The 14,426-nt window shown below is 44.8% G+C and overlaps 1 pseudogene; it reads left to right on the top strand.

The window, feature by feature from the left end:
* The first annotated feature begins 2,298 nt into the window (after positions 1-2,298).
* The window catches only part of LOC148542547 (uncharacterized), a 22,438-nt pseudogene continuing 10,310 nt past the window's right edge, over positions 2,299-14,426 (top strand).

The following is a 14,426-nucleotide window of genomic DNA, read 5'->3' as shown; positions in this document are numbered from 1 at the left end:
AGAAAAAGGAATTGCAGAAGTCTATTGCAGATACAGAGGTTTTGTGTCCTATTGAGGGGGTGCATTCTCAGCAAGTGGAGGTAATATGGAAGATAATTGGGACCAAGGGGGTGTCTAATAGGCAAAAGGATATAATGTGGTTGGGGTGCCTCCCTGTTAGGGAGTTTCAGAATAGTAGAGACTTGGGTAGAACTGATGAATGCCCTAGAGAAAATTGTGGTGGGAAAGCATGCTGCATCTCTTTTGGAATTGTGGATATGCAAGAAAGGTGTGGAAGGGTTTGGTGGGGTGGGTCTTCTAAAAGAAATCTCTGGAGTTAGTTTTTTGAATATTCAAGTTATGTTTGGTCTAGTGGTTCTAGATAAGACTAAAACACGAGCTCTATGGATTATGTTAGGATGTGTTAAAGAGGTTTTATGGGATTGTAGGAATATTTATTTCTATGGGATTGTATGAATATTTATTTGTTTAAGAATGAAGAAATAGAGATTGGTGATGCAATTAGAATGGTGTTGGGTAAATTGTATTTGTATTTTTCACCTCAAAGGAACACCTCCCCGTTACCCAGCATCATACAGACACAGAATCCAGCAGTAAAGCGGGACGCAGCCTCTGGTCTGACATACCACTGATAATGCACCTCACCTCACAGTGCATTTCCACTACAAGGATCTACAAGGCACTTGCCTTATGATCCACAGACATTTATGATTCATGACTGTTTATACAACAACTTTTGAGCACACCATCCATTCATATCTATTATCAATATATGTATTTTTTATACGTTGTTTTTGTTATGTATGTGTATTAATTCACCGACATTGTATTTGTGTTATTGATCTGAGGTTAATATTGTGCTATTTATCTTAGGTTAACCTTGTGATTAACCATTAAACAGATTTCCACGAGCATCTATCTTAGCCTTTTTAGACGCAAAGACACGTACCCCATATAGGGGTCTTAGCGTGGTATCTACCATTGTCCTTTATTACAAACCAGGAGGAACAGGCACCTGTATTTTACCTGCAGCAAACCTCGCAACAATCTATTATCCAGTGTGCAAGGAACCAATTATCAATTCTAAATTGTATTTGTGTTTTTTATGGGAAAATGAATATGGGAGGGGTCTGGATGATGCAGAGGGGATTTGGAAAAATAAAAATTTTAATATTTAAGCTACTGTATGTGTTGTTGGAGGTGTGGTTATGTAAAATTTGTTTTGATGTGTTTTTTTGGTTTCACTAAGGAAGGGATTATTTTGTCATGATGACAAATTGGTGTAGTAAGAGATTGTATGATGAGTGTTCCTTGTGGAGCAAAGACTAGTCTCAGCACCATTGAGTGGCAAAAAAAAGATCTGTTCTTATAATATCGGCAGGCCGAGAAGCAGGAAAAACTGCAGGAAGGAATGACTGCACCTTGAATAGGGCACTGAGAACCTGTTGCTGTCTCCCTAACACTCGGTGGATGCATGCTGGCTTCAGCCTAACGCTGATGAGGGTAGAGCGGACAGTGTGATCTCGGCCCAGCGAAGAAGACTACGACGACGAGGAGGGATTTTGCCTTGAAGAGGGAGAAGCTCTGCAGCAACCAGCCAAGGGTTAGACTTGCCTGCTCTGCCCTCTGAAAAAGTGACCCCCTCCCCAGACCTCCTCCTTAGATATCAAGGGAAAGCCAGAAGGATGACCTCAGCTGCTCCAACCTTGGTGCCAGCCTCAGCTTCCACTCCAGGCACCCTGGTAGGGAAAAAGGAGAAGGGGAATAAACTGGCCAAAGCTCTGCCTGAGTTCACCACCTCCACTGCACCCCACCAGCAGGACAGAAGCAGCCCAGCCAGGCCCATCACTAGGGTGCCTCAACCCTGGAAACTTGGATGAGGCAGACTGTTCTCATTAAATTGAAGGAGGCGGACGGAAAGTTACCGGACATGACAACAGAGACTTTCGGGAAAAAAATAATTATCCCCGAACAGGAGTTCTTGACGGCTGAAACCCTCAGCACTCAGAACCACATAAAGGGGATCTTCTACGTTACTTTTGCCTTTATAGCCATTTGAAAGAGGTACTGGGAGGAGGTGAAAGCGGTGAGGCCAGAATCCCCTTTCTCTCACTTTGTGGGCAACTGCCCTATTCAAAGGGAGGAAAGGCGGGTGACTGTTTCAATGCAGAACCCACACACAACTGGCAAGGACATCGCTACCTTCCTGGGTTGCTTCTGCACAGTGATCATGGACCCATCCAAAATCCTGGATGGGAAAGACTTTTGGACAGGCAAGTGGGGACCGAACAAACCCAGATGGCGTCAGGCACCTGCCACAGTGCTTCTCCCTGGGCAGATCTGCAGGACTCCTCCATTACCCCGACCAGCCGTGGAACTGCAGTGGGAAGGATCATATCGGAAGAGAATGCAAGATTACAGCCTGTAAGAAGGGTCGATTGGCAGGTCACAAAACTAAGGACTGTCCCTGGCAGATGATATGCAACCTCTGTGGAGAGGTCAACCATGTCTACAGGAACTGCCCTGAAAGAGGGCCAGAACTTAAGCAGCAGCATCAGGAAAAGGTCCCGTCTCCAACCTGCCATCCCTGCCAGCAACAAGGAGCCAGCAGAGGCATCAGGGGGATAAGAAAACTCCCAACCCCCCCTCCTTCTACCAGCAGCCCCCATTACCACAACTGACACGACCCCTCCTCCCTCACCACCCACTCTCTGCCCCCTCCTGTTCCTCCCTCCCACCCTCTCTGTACCTCTCCTCTCCGAGAAAGAGTTCCACTCCCTTACATCCTCTGAAGGTGCAACACAGACCAGGAGAAAAAGAAAGGAGTTAGCCAGCCCAGCTGCCGACCCAGAACCTTCCAAGAAACTGGCGGTCGAGCTGACCCAGGACCACCTCCCACTGGCGGAGGAAATGGAAGAGATAGTGGAACACTTTGGGGAAGATGGAGAACCTGACCCCAACACCACTCACCTGATCGACGAGCTAACAGAGAGCTACCATGGGCCACCCCAACAAGGCACCCCAGCAGCCGAGCCAGATAAAGGACCAACCGACGGGGGTGGCATCGGATTGTACTGTAACCTAACTTTTTTTTACCCCAACTAATGGTGTCTTTTTCCCTCCATACCATTAATGTGAGTAGTATTAACGATAGGTTTAGAACACAGTCCGTGCTTACATTCTTAGCCACCCAGAAATGTGACGTGTAATTGTTGAAGGAATGCTCTCTTCCATTTTCCAGGTCCTACAGACATCTGGGCCGGCAGTGGGCTCACAGTCTATCCTACTGGTCCAGCGGGGGTGAGTGTAAGTCTGCAGAGATCACCATTCTTATTAGGGGGAGCCTCTACATGCTGGATTCTGTTCAGGAGCTTGTCTGCGGCAGATTGCTTATTGTAGATGGCTCCTGGGAAACTGCTCAAAGAGATGGTAACTGAAGCATCACTGTGGGACGCGGTGGGCTTCATGGCGACTGGCTCCATGAACTACACGTGGAGCCACCCAGGTGGAGGTGTGCATTCCCGCATTGACTTTGTGTTCACCTCTAGAGCAGTAAAGCAGTGTAGTCATGCCATGATTCCCTGCTTCTTCTCCAACCACAGGGCCATTACCTTCCAAGGAGCCCAGGCTCTTGGAAGTTGAATTGCGCACTACTGGAAAGGGAGGAGGTGCTGACGGAACTGAAGGATGCCTACATCACATGGAAAAATGACAAATATTATTTCAAATGTATGAGTGACTGGTGGGAATATGCTAAGGCTAACATCCACAGTTTCTTCCAGGTCAAAGGTAGACAACAGGCGTGCGACTGAAAGAGGAACTTCAGGAGACTGCAGAAACAACTGCAATCCTTGCAGGACCTCCAACGGTGGGATGTGAGAGGTGACCTGGAGGAGACCAAAAAGGGCCTAAAAAGACACTCTGAGGAGGAATCCAGATGCATCGTCTTCCGCTCCGAGGTGAAGAACCTAGAGAAGGGAGAGAAATGTAACTTTCTTTTTCAGGAAACTCCACTCTGGCCACATGCCCCTGACTGAGCTGCGAGATGAGACCGGTAATCCTAGGTAGGGGAAACATGGCATCATGAGATTCGTCACAGACTACTACAGCAACCTCTACACTCCAAAGACAACAGACCGCTACAGATCCTCCAGCTATTTTGTTGCTCATGGCGTGGCGTGCAGGCCTCTGAGTCGCGCCATGGACTTGTGGCGTGGCGTGCAGGCCTCTGAGTCGCGCCATGGACTTGTGGAATACCGTGGTATTCTTCAACGAAGGATATGCTACGGCATGTAATACAGTGCTTAACCGCTGGGTGGCGAGTGCTCCACTTTTGTAATTGCATGTAATATAGTGCTTAACCGCTGGGTGGCGAGTGCTCCACTGTACTGAATGTCTATCATATTCACAGCATTTGCATGAACGCACAACCCATACTGTATTTTTAATGTCGCATAATATACATATACAGTATATAGTACTGTACCGTACTGTACGTAACATCTTATAACAGGATGCAAATCACTGCACATACTGTATTGTACATACGGTACGGTGCAGTAACTGAATAGTAGAGAAGTTGCCGGAGTGGTTGTCAAAGTATAACCGATACTGTAGAATAATTAGATGCACGCACAGCTTTCACTGATATGGGATGCATTACAGTATGACAATTTATTATTTTTTTTAAATTAAAAAACAGCAGCGGGAGGAGTGCACAAGGATGAGGTCACTCTCTGTGGTTCACTGTAGCTGTTGTGTGGGCTAGTGGTTAGGTGATCACTTTGGTAGAATTATGGTCCGGGGTTCGATCCCTGGAAAAGAATATACTGTACCGTACTGTATATTTTTTTTTTGTCACTGTCTGCTCTGGACACTATAGTGCCCAGAGAGGGCTCTGTACTGTACTGTATTTCACTGAATAGTGATTTCATACTGTGGCTATGGTGGCTGACAGGGCTCTGCATCTGCAAGCTGACGGTGCCGTACAATTTAGCACCACAGAATAGTGATTTCATACAGTAACTGCAGAAACTGTTAGTGAATCTACTGCCTCTGCATCACAAACTGTGTTCTGTGTTCAAAGCTGACTGTGCGTTTGATGCGCAAAATAGCTTTGCATCCCAAACTGATGACATTGGTGATGCTGCTCCAACCTTGCACACTAAGTACGGTAGTAGTGGGATCTGTATGAGAGAGAGCTCTCTGTATTACACGGTTGGCGCTATGGTGGCTGTCAGCCATCTGCGATGGATTAGAAATGGAGGGGGATACAATGGGATCTGTGGCGCCAAGCCATACGCCATGTAGCGCTATGCTATCACTGAGCATGCGCAGTTGGCTGTATTACTGCAGTCGGTACAGTATTGTATTCTGTTGCATTTCCATCTCTGGCGGGCGCATGCCCAGTAGGACGCCGTGCATCGTGCGAAGTACGACGTGCGTCACTGGCTAGTCAAAATGGCTTCTATAAGGGCAAGACGCTACTCGTCCGGCGAGCTCTTTGTGTTGGTTAAGTGGCGGGACCAAGCGTTCGCCACTAACCAAGACAAAGAGCTCGCCTACAGAAGTGCAAGCCGTGAGATCCACAGGCTATACGGCCTGCGCCGCAACGTTTGCTCACTGCATCGCAGGTGGAGTGACCTGCTGCGGAGGGATAGGCATCACCTACAGCGCATCCGGAGGCATATGAAGCGAAGTAAGTACAGTATTGCTGTATAATCACATGAATTACAGTATACTGTACAATAACGAATACAGTACAATGCACGACTCTGACATACTCTACATTACTGTACACTGCACTGTAGGGTTTTGGATAGTACAGTATCTGACGATGACTGACAGTTGTTAACATATACTGACATGACTGGCAGACATTTGATTGACAGGCTGATTAAATCTACAGTACTGTACATGGACTAAAGGGTTACACACTATTGGTCGACATGGCTTGTTTGATTAATAAATTAGTAACAAAAGGCAAGTTGATTGATCCACCATTCTAATGTCTGTCGACCAAATCTATGTTAACCTACAGTACTGTACACACTATTTTTCTGTGCTGGGCCTGCCCCCTTTAAGTCTGACATTATTACTGTAAGTCATGGACAGGTTCAGGGGTCTCCAATCAGCTCCCAACTGTCATCTCACAGGCTGTGTTTGAAAAATGATATTTGGGAGCTGATTGGCTGGTATCTTATCACTTCTCACTCTGTGCCCCATTTACAGTACAGTACAAATGAAGGGAAATACCAGGGGGAATGTTTTATTTTGGCCCCAATGCCAGCTTCACAGACTACAGTAGTTTATGTACTACAGTATACTGTATTGGTTTGTATTTTAATCAATAGCTAATTCCCTAAGGCCATCTACCTTAATGACGACATGTATTTTTCCCCACAGGGCGAGCAGCCCCCCCTGCCCCAGCAGCGCCACCACCGCCCCCATCACTGCCAGCAGCCGGGCCCAGTTGGCTGAATTTTCAGAGTAAGTACAGTACACACTACTGAGGTCATCTACAGTAATCCCTCTCCAATTTGGAATAGAGGTCTGAACTCTTGTTTTCAAATGCTCCTTAATGACGACATGTATTTTTCCCCACAGGGCCAGCAGCCCCCCCTGCCCCGGCAGCGCCACCACCACCATCACTGCCACCACCCCCATCACTGCCAGCAGCACCACCATCTTCTCCAGCCTCCTCAAATGACAGTGGTAATGATTACAACAGTTACAGTATGGACACAATAGTGTCATGCTACTACCTTTTTGATTTTTTGCACTGTATAATATATTTTTTTCTTATACTGTACACACAGACAGACTCGTCATTGATGAGGAGGCTGCCGGAAGCCCCCTGCCCTGTAAGTAAAGTACACCTCCCTCTCCCTCTTTCTTTCTCTTTATCTTTCTCTCTCTTTCGTTTTCCTCTCTCTCTCTCTCTCTTTTTCGCTCTTTCCCTGTTTTTCTCTCTTTTTCTCTATCTCGCTCTCCCTGTCTCCCTCTGTTTCTCTCTCTCTTAAAATATCTCCAACGTCTTCTCCTTACACAATAATTGTTTCTGTCCTTGTGTATTTTAGTTGAAGACATTGAAGTGCCTCAGCCCTCCCCAGGGCAAGAGGAAGACCCAGACTCCCCTCCCCAGCCAAGTAAGTACTGTATACAGATTTATACTGTAGGACATTTTGTATTAATACTGTACTGTAATACAGTACAGTATACTGTATACTGTAGTAATGTTACAGTTGAGTATGTTTACCCTCTACTTTCCCACTGAGTACTGTACAATAGTGTATTATTATTTTTTTATGCAGAACACCTCCATATAGTGATTCTGGATCTGGACAGCAGCGAATCCAGTAAACCTTTCTTTGTTTTTCTCTCTCTCTCTCCCTCTTTCTTTCTCTCCTTCCCTCTCCCCCCTCTCTCTCTCTTTTTCTCTCTCCGTCTTTCTCTCTCGCCCTCTCCCCCTATCTCCCTGTTTCTCTCTCTCTCTTAAAACATCTCCAACGTCTTCTCTCTTTTCTGTAACATACTGTACTGTCATTTTTTTCAACAGCATCACCAGAGACGGTACCCCCACCCAGCCCCAGCGACAGTTTGCGTAAGTACAGTACATTGTTCTCTCTCTCTCTGTCTCTCTCCCTCTTTCTTTCTCTCCTTCCCTCTCCCCCTCTCTCTTTATCTCTGTCTTTCTTTCTCTTTTTCATTCTGTCTCTTTCTCTCTCCCTCTTTCTTTCTCTCCTTCCCTCTCCCCCCCCCTCTCTCTCTATCTCTGTCTTTCTTTCTCTTTTTCATTCTGTATCTTTCTCTCTTTTCATTCTCTCCCTCTTTCTTTCTCTCCTTCCCTCTCTTTCTCTTTCTTTCTCTTTTTCATTCTCTCTCCTTCCCTCTCCCCCTCTCTCTTTCTCTTTTTCATTCTCTGTCTCTTTCTCTCTTTTCATTCCCTCTTTCTTTCTCTCCTTCCCTCTCTCTCTCTCTTTATCTCTGTCTTTCTTTCTCTTTTTCATTCTCTGTCTCTTTCTCTCTCCCTCTTTCTTTCTCTCCTTCCCTCTCCCTCTCTGTATCTGTCTTTCTTTCTCTTTTTCATTCTCTGTCTCTTTCTCTCTTTCTCTCCCTCTTTCTTTCTCTCCTTCCCTCCCCCCCCCTCTCTCTTTATCTGTCTTTCTTTCTCTTTTTCATTCTCTCTCCCTCTTTCTTTCTCTCCTTCCCTCTCCCTCTCTTTATCTCTGTCTTTCTTTCTCTTTTTCATTCTCTTGTCTCTTTCTCTCCTTCCCTCTCCCTTTCTCTTTATCTCTGTCTTTCTTTCTCTTTTTCATTCTCTGTCTCTTTCTCTCTTTTCATTCTCTCCCTCTTTCTTTCTCTCCTTCCCTCTCCTCTTTATCTCTGTCTTTCTTTCTCTTTTTCATTCTCTCCCTCTTTCTTTCTCTCCTTCCCTCTCCTCTTTATCTCTGTCTTTCTTTCTCTTTTTCATTCTGTCTCTTTCTCTCTTTTTCTCTCTCTTTCTCTCTCCCTTTCTTTCTCTCCTTCCCTCTCCCCCTCTTTCTCTTTATCTCTGTCTTTCTTTCTCTTTTTCATTCTCTGTCTCTTTCTCTCTCCCTTTCTTTCTCTCCTTCCCTCTCCCCCTCTTTCTCTTTATCTCTGTCTTTCTTTCTCTTTTTCATTCTCTGTCTCTTTCTCTCTCTTTTCATTCTCTCCCTCTTTCTTTCTCTCCTTCCCTCTCCTCTTTATCTCTGTCTTTCTTTCTCTTTTTCATTCTGTCTCTTTCTCTCTTTTTCTCTCTCTCTTTCTCTCCCTCTTTCTTTCTCTCCTTCCCTCTCCCCCTCTCTTTCTCTTTATCTCTGTCTTTCTTTCTCTTTTTCATTCTCTGTCTCTTTCTCTCTCTTTTCATTCTCTATCTCTTTCTCTCTCCCTCTTTCTTTCTCTTCTTCCCTCTCCCCCTCTCTCTCTCTCTATGGTTTTGATGGAAACTGTTCTTTGTCCACAGTCATTCCACCGCCAACAATGGTGGCAACCCCACCCCCACCGACTGGCATCTCCGTGCCGCGTAAGTACAGTACAACACATTGTTTTATACAGCACTGTATCGCTCTCCTTTTTTACCCTTGTCAGTCTCTCTCTTCCTCTCCCCCTCCCTCTCTTTTTATCCCTGTCTGTGTTTTGTTGTTATAGAGGCTCTGTTCAAGATTTATTGTGCGTACACACTAGGCGATAAAGTGGACGACTCAGGGAGCATATCGTGTAGTGTGTACGCACCATTACAGTTTATGTGTTTCCAAATGGTTTTGATGGAAACTGTTCTTTGTCCACAGTCCTACCACCACCAACACCCGCACCCACTGGCCCAAGACTTTCCTCATTCAGAGCGCGGCTTGCCGCCCTGAGTAAGTACCGTGCACTACTGTACTGTACATTGTGCTCTCCTTTTTACAGTGCCTCTCTCTTCCTCCTGTACTCCAAAGACTCATCTCCAACCTCTTCTCCTTACACACTCATTGTTTCTGTAGATGTGTATCTGTACTTGTGTAACAGGAATATTTTTTTTTTCCCCAGTGCGGGAACGTGGAAGGCCACAGCCCCCCACCGGCCAGTTGCCTCAACATGGGACAAGCAGGCTTCACAGGCCGTGTAAGTACTGTACCCTACACAACTGTACAGTACATTGTCTTCTTCTGTACTGTCTCTCTCCTTTTTTTGTTTTCACAGCGTCTTTCTCTCTCTTCTGTACTACAAAGACGCATCTCCAACCTCTTCTCCTTACAGACTTTGTGTTTTTATTTTTGTTTTTATAAAGGACATCACTCTAAAGGTGCCCATCCACTTAAAAGATACCGGTATGACAACCACTGCATGATTACGACATTGTAATCGTGCAGTCGTTTGTCAGTACAGTATGTGATGAGCCTACTCCAAACAAGCAGTTGTTCAGTGCAGGGTCATCAATCATTTGCAAACATGCTATGCAGATTCTGTACAGTAATAGTCATTAAATTGTGGGAGGTTACTGTATCTACACCGCACCAAAAGTATCCCTCTGTCTGCCAGCTTCAGTCAGTATAATCACCTTTGGTGTAGCAATGTTTAAACTGTATAGTACTTTTCCTGCATTGTACCGTACTGTAGCCATTGTATTGTTCTGTTTGTTTATGTACTGTACAGTACTTTGTTAGGAGCTACAGTAGCCAAACCATTTACAGTAGCACCATACCAAATAAAGGTAAATACAGCACTGTTAATGTGAATATATTTTTTTCCAATACAGTCTTCAGTCATGGACCCTCAGGGAGGCAGGGACCACGCCTGACTCGATGTAGAGTACAGTATTTACGTTAGTGTCAAGATTGTACAATATTGTATATTAGTGTTGTAATACTGTACCCTTTTTTTTCTCTCCACTGAACAAATTATGTTCTTTGTAGGCCTCTATCGGCAGATGGCCCACCACCTGGTGGATCTGTTTTTTAATTTTTTGGTCACCTTATTTTTGTTTATTTATGATTTTTATTAAAATTTGTTTTATTCAGTACGTTTTCTGTCTTTACTTGGTTCTGTGGATAAAGTACAGCATACTGTATTTACATTTATTGATACTGTAACAACTAAAAGGTAAGAAAATACAGTACAGTAAGTCACCCATTCAGTACTTTTATTAATTGCACACCACTCTTAAGGGGTGATTTAATAAAGCTTGGAGAGAGAAAAAAATTGAGAAACTGTAATTACAGTAGCACCAACCAATTAGCTACTGTACTACAGTAACTGTCATTTTTCAAACACAGCCTGTACAGTGACAGTTAGGATCTGATTGGTTGGTGCTATTTATATACAATTTTATCTGTCTAAGCTTTAACTAAATAAATACACGACAACAGTAAACGTTTTTTAGCCAATCACGAGTTTTTGCTCCAATGGGTGAAAAAGTGCCAACCAATGTGCTCCCAACTGTCATCTCACAGGCAGTGTTTGAAAAATGACAGTTGGGAGCTGATTGACTGACACCTTATCACTTTTCACTCTGTCTCCTAACACTGCTTAGTACAGTAAATAGACCCCTTGGAGTGAAAAGACGAGACCGGCTAAAAACAGTAAATAGACCACCCCAAAATTGAAAACGTCCCTCAGTGTATACAGTACTGTATGTCTACTGTACTGTATTCTACTGTAAGTGCCGGGCAGCTGTGAAATCACTGTGATGGGCAACAAGGATACTGTACAGTATATGACTGTGGGTGGCAACCCCCATCGGCCGGCGCGCCCCTGGTGAGTGAAATCCTGGCCAATAGGACTATACACCCCTGCATCTGTATGTTATTCAGTTTTTGTACCTTTTTAATGACAGATGCACGTGTTGGGTCTCAGGCGCACTTAAAGACTGAATTACATACAGTACAAACACCAATTGTATAAATTAATGACAATTTTTATTTAACCTACAGTAACATGCTTTACAGAGGGGGGGGGACTTGTTTAGCTTTCCACCCCGTAGTCCTCTACTGTCCCCCGCTTCTTTCTTCTGCCGCTGGCATGTCCTGGAGTTCCAAGCTGGACACGGACATGACTACTGTACAGTACCTAGGAGGAAAGAGATAACGTGAGAACAGTCCTTCCTAAATGCCGGCCGATACGCCCTACTGGACCGAGGACTACACAATAAGATTAGGCTTTTAAGTTAAAATCATCACTGGAATCACTACAATGTCTACCGTATTGTACTTACAACTACAGTTATAAGTACCGTATAATACAGACAACTGGGCATGCGCAGTGCTATGAGACTCAATACGCCACAGTGTAGCGCGCAACAATGCGGTATACTGTATGGCGTACCGTATGGAGCAACAAACTACAGTACTGTAGCTGGGCACATATACAGTACAATAGATTGATTTTTGTAAGGGTTGGATAACAAGACTGAACTACAGTACTATAGTGACATTAAAAAAATACATTAAATTATAAAGGTCTCAAACATAAGGAGAGAAGTGTAAGCAAGACGGATCACCTAAGCCCTTGCTCACAAGTCTCTCCTAGTCCTCTACAGTACTTTATGTGACATCTACAGTACCATACGATGAAGTACAGTACTCAGGCGTCTGTAGCGTAGAGGTAAGAAATCGAACTTCTACATTGCAGACGTCTGTACAACCCGGGTTCGAAACCAGGAAGCTTAATAATGAAGCTTTTCATTATTATTAGACAGTCAAGGTTACACTTTTTATTTTTAATATTATTATTACACAGTCAGTGTAATAATAACACACTTTCACTGTGTGTGAATCATGACCTGGTACTGTACAGTATGATATTCCATACTGTACGCCATGGCGTAAAGTACATAGCCATAGCGCTACAAGGGTATGGCTATGGCGCAGCACCACTGGCAATGCATTGCAACCACGCCACTGGGCACAAGCCAGAGATCCTATTTGTACCGTAACCCATCAGAACTGGCTATAAGTTACCACAACGCAAACTGTGCTGACATTGACGCAATTTTGCGGTTTAAACGCCGAGTCAGTTTGTACTATAGAGACCCCTCTCTTATACACAGTCAACTATCAGTTACTAAACATATTACATTACTAATGTTACCAAGTCTAAGACAGCATTTTCATTGACGCAAGTTTGCGCTCTGCATCTGCCCTACAAACTGCTGTTAGTTCACTAATGTAGCACCTTATGTACTGTAGTAATGAATTTACTATTGTGTATACTGTGCGGTACTGTAAGTCTCGGACAGTGCAGAATGGCACTAGTGTGAAAATTCAACAGTACTGTTAGCAATACAGACAACTGGGCATGCGCCATAAAATAGCGCTACTTAATGTATGGCTTGGCTCCACTGGACATGGGGCACACATTCCATTGTGATTAAAATCCGACCACTGGGCACGCGCAGACATTGATGCAATTTTGCGGTTTAAACGCGCAGTCAGTTTGATATACAGAAACCAGTCTCTTTAACAGGGCCTATTGCCACTTGATGGTCATAATAAATCACTATAATGTCCGCGTTCATGTCAGCGCCGGCATTGACGCAAGTTTGCGTTCTAAGGTACAGCACTGTATGTACAATAATAAAAATCCTAGTTTCGCTGTTTGACTCCCGAAGCACTGGGCAGACATGCGCTCCACATGTACTGTATTGAATACTGAATATTTTAAGTGAAGATTTTAAAAATAAATTAAAAAAACATACTGTATTTTCAAGGTCTCGAACCCACGGAACAAGAAGAGAGGAGAAGCAGTGAGACTAGGCATTAGACCGCTAGGCCACACGCTTCACCCATTAATAGAGTTCTGTAGTTTGTAAAGTCTAATGTCTAAGCTTCTGTCAAACAATCATCGGCCGGTGATACAGAACATAACGTACGGTACATTGGAAAGTGACACCTGGTGGGCAAAATGTTGTATTACACGTAATGAAATCACACGCATGCGCTATGTAGTTTAGGAAAAGTGACACCTGGTGGGCAAAATGTTGTATTACACTTAATGAAATCAGACGCATGCGCTATGTAGTTTAGGAAAAGTGACATCTGGTGGGCAAAATGTTGTATTACAAGTAATGACTTTTTTCACTAATAAACTTTCTTTGTGGCGCGACTCATGGCGTGGTGTGTGGCGCGCCATGCGTGGCATGAGAGATAGCGCTGTGATGCCAAGTTATAGCTGGGCACATCAGTATGCGGCTGATAAGTTAATGTCAGGTATCACTAACACTATTGACCCTGCAGGTAAAGTAGCCCTGGACGCTCCCCTGGCATTGGGAGAGTTGCACTCTGCCGCTAAATCCTTTAGGCACGGCAGGACCCTGGGTAGTGACGGCTTTCCGGCAGCGCTCTAAATAGCGCTGTGGGACCTCATTGGCCCGGACCTCCTCGAGTTGTACGAGGAGATGGTGGTGGAGGGCAAAATGCCCCCTTCACTGAGGGAGGGACTGATCATGATTCTGTATAAGCACTAGGGGGAGAGATGCAAGCTAAAAAATTGGAGGCCCATTTCTCTCCTGAATGTGGACTACAAAATCCTTGCCAAGGTACTAGCCAGCCAGCTACAGGCGGTCATCGGACAGATCATCCACCCAGATCATACCTGTGGCATCCCAGGCTGCAGGATTGCAGACAGCCTTGCCCTGCTCAGAGACACAGTCCACTACATCAAGGACCGGAATGTTCATGCAGACCTGGTCAGCCTTGACCAGGAAAAGACATTTGACCTTGTCTCGCATGAACTGAAAGGAAGGGTCCTGCAGAGGATTGGGCTTGGCAAAATGTTTTGCAGGTACAGTATGCTTACCTAATGTACCTTGATATCCACAGCTCGGTGCTGGTGAATGGCTGGAAGATGGTACTCCAGTACTCTCTGGGGTCAAACAGGGCTGCCCTTTTTCACCTCTCCCTTTTGTTTGTGTTATAGAGCTTCTG

This window comes from Taudactylus pleione, unplaced genomic scaffold (genome assembly GCF_031769625.1).
Source record: "Taudactylus pleione unplaced genomic scaffold, aTauple2 ptg000012l, whole genome shotgun sequence".
Lineage (NCBI taxonomy): Eukaryota > Metazoa > Chordata > Amphibia > Anura > Myobatrachidae > Taudactylus > Taudactylus pleione.
This window is presented reverse-complemented; position numbering and strand designations above follow the sequence as displayed.